This window comes from Bombus bifarius, unplaced genomic scaffold (genome assembly GCF_011952205.1).
Source record: "Bombus bifarius isolate JDL3187 unplaced genomic scaffold, Bbif_JDL3187 scf7180000010202_frag, whole genome shotgun sequence".
Classification (NCBI taxonomy): domain Eukaryota; kingdom Metazoa; phylum Arthropoda; class Insecta; order Hymenoptera; family Apidae; genus Bombus; species Bombus bifarius.
In genome coordinates, this window is record NW_022885562.1 from 4,058 (window position 1) to 6,915 (window position 2,858).

Here is a 2,858-nt window from a genome sequence, read left to right on the forward strand (position 1 = left end):
AGGCAGTTTCTGCCTGGAGTTTTGGTTACTAAATACAATGTATATTCCATTGCATCGGCACCTCCGAGGCAACATCACACGTGGCTCGGCCCGCTCTCGAGGCCGCATGCCGCCACAACCACATTTCTCGGAAAACACATACAACCACTCCAGACCTCCGTTAGATAAAACATCCATCCCGTGACCGTGGCTACGTTCAGCGACCGATTGTCACCTCGAACCCAATCTCGCTTATTACAAATCTTAAACAATTACAACTATAATAAAATCTAGGCTAAGGTACTAGAGGATGTTCCCAAAATTTCCAAGGAAGGGCTTCGGCTTTCCTTTCATCTCCGACATATATATATGTTTTATTCGGAGACGGCGGGTCTTTCTGTTTACGACCTCACGCAGGCGCCTCGAATAAGTTTCATTCGCATTTCGTTTTTATACTTATACATATCTCTTCATCCCGATGATCGAGAGAGAGTGCCACCTTCTCTTCGTATAATTCCGTAGCTGGAGGGTCGTCTCCTCCTTAAGAATATTACTATTCGTGCCAACGGAGGTTGCCAAGCTCCCTGGCGTTTTCGTTTGTTAAAGTATATAGCTTGTTAATACGTCGTATATACTTTCGTCGATACAGGAGGAGTACAGCTCCTTACCGACCATTGATATATATTTCATAGTTTTATATGTGTTCAAGTCAAATTCTTTTGGTATCGTATCGTTAATGATCCTTCCGCAGGTTCACCTACGGAAACCTTGTTACGACTTTTACTTCCTCTAAATGATCAAGTTTGGTCATCTTCCCGGTAACATCGGCAATGCTTATCACATTGGCCGCGCACCAGTCCGAAGACCTCACTAAATCATTCAATCGGTAGTAGCGACGGGCGGTGTGTACAAAGGGCAGGGACGTAATCAACGCGAGCTTATGACTCGCGCTTACTGGGAATTCCTCGTTCATGGGGAATAATTGCAAGCCCCAATCCCTAGCACGAAGGAGGTTCAGCGGGTTACCCGGGCCTTTCGGCCAGGGAAAACACGCTGATTCCTTCAGTGTAGCGCGCGTGCGGCCCAGAACATCTAAGGGCATCACAGACCTGTTATTGCTCAATCTCGTGCGGCTAGAAGCCGCCTGTTCCTCTAAGAAGATTTGTTTGTACGTTGGTAGTAAAAACCCACCGACCGAAGCCGGGGGCCTTCGAGATACCATAAGTTACGTCTATTTAGCAGGCTAGAGTCTCGTTCGTTATCGGAATTAACCAGACAAATCGCTCCACCAACTAAGAACGGCCATGCACCACCACCCACCGAATCAAGAAAGAGCTATCAATCTGTCAATCCTTCCGGTGTCCGGGCCTGGTGAGGTTTCCCGTGTTGAGTCAAATTAAGCCGCAGGCTCCACTCCTGGTGGTGCCCTTCCGTCAATTCCTTTAAGTTTCAGCTTTGCAACCATACTTCCCCCGGAACCCAAAAGCTTTGGTTTCCCGGAAGCTGCCCGCCGAGTCATCGGAGGAACTTCGGCGGATCGCTGGCTGGCATCGTTTATGGTTAGAACTAGGGCGGTATCTGATCGCCTTCGAACCTCTAACTTTCGTTCTTGATTAATGAAAACATTTTTGGCAAATGCTTTCGCTTCTGTCCGTCTTGCGACGATCCAAGAATTTCACCTCTAACGTCGCAATACGAATGCCCCCATCTGTCCCTATTAATCATTACCTCGGGGCTCCGAAAACCAACAAAATAGAACCGAGGTCCTATTCCATTATTCCATGCACACAGTATTCAGGCGAAGGTAGCCTGCTTTAAGCACTCTAATTTGTTCAAAGTAAACGTATCGGCCCACCTCGACACTCAGTGAAGAGCACCGCGATGGGATATTAGTTGGACCGCCCGCGAGGAGCTAAGCCCACCGATAGGACGTACCACATAATGCCAGTTAAACACCGCGAGCGGTGAACCGACACTGTGACACACAGATTCAACTACGAGCTTTTTAACCGCAACAACTTTAATATACGCTATTGGAGCTGGAATTACCGCGGCTGCTGGCACCAGACTTGCCCTCCAATTGGTCCTCGTTAAAGGATTTAAAGTGTACTCATTCCGATTACGGGGCCTCGGATGAGTCCCGTATCGTTATTTTTCGTCACTACCTCCCCGTGCCGGGAGTGGGTAATTTGCGCGCCTGCTGCCTTCCTTGGATGTGGTAGCTGTTTCTCAGGCTCCCTCTCCGGAATCGAACCCTGATTCCCCGTTACCCGTTACAACCATGGTAGGCGCAGAACCTACCATCGACAGTTGATAAGGCAGACATTTGAAAGATGCGTCGCCGGTGCTAGACGACCATGCGATCAGCACAAAGTTATTCAGAGTCACCAAAACAAACGATGGACGGACAGACGAGCCATCCGCCACCGATTGGTTTTGATCTAATAAAAGCATTCCTACCATCTCTGGTCGGAATCTGTTTGCATGTATTAGCTCTAGAATTACCACAGTTATCCAAGTAAATGTAGGTATGATCTAAGAAACCATAACTGATTTAATGAGCCATTCGCGGTTTCACCTTAATGCGGCATGTACTGAGACATGCATGGCTTAATCTTTGAGACAAGCATATGACTACTGGCAGGATCAACCAGGGATCTTATTCGTATAACAATTCTTATAAATTTCGTTTAAGTTCTCTTCGTGTCGTAGGTGGGACGTAAGCACCGTACGACGAGACTTTTCGTTCTTAAGATAGATATATTATAAAATATATCTCTTAGCGACGTTCGAGATACACCCATAGTTCAGTAATAATCTTCGAACGCCGCTCGCAGCCACTTTGTAATTCTCAACTTCTCCTCTCTCTCTCATAGTAT

At 47.1% G+C, this 2,858-nt stretch overlaps 1 non-coding gene across 1 annotated transcript; it reads right to left on the reverse strand.

The window, feature by feature from the left end:
• Nucleotides 1–713: 713 nt before the first annotated feature.
• On the reverse strand, nucleotides 714–2,636 carry LOC117216131. The gene has a single exon (XR_004489308.1). It is a non-coding gene; the product is annotated as a small subunit ribosomal RNA (ribosomal RNA).
• Between the last annotated feature and the right edge of the window lie 222 nt (nucleotides 2,637–2,858).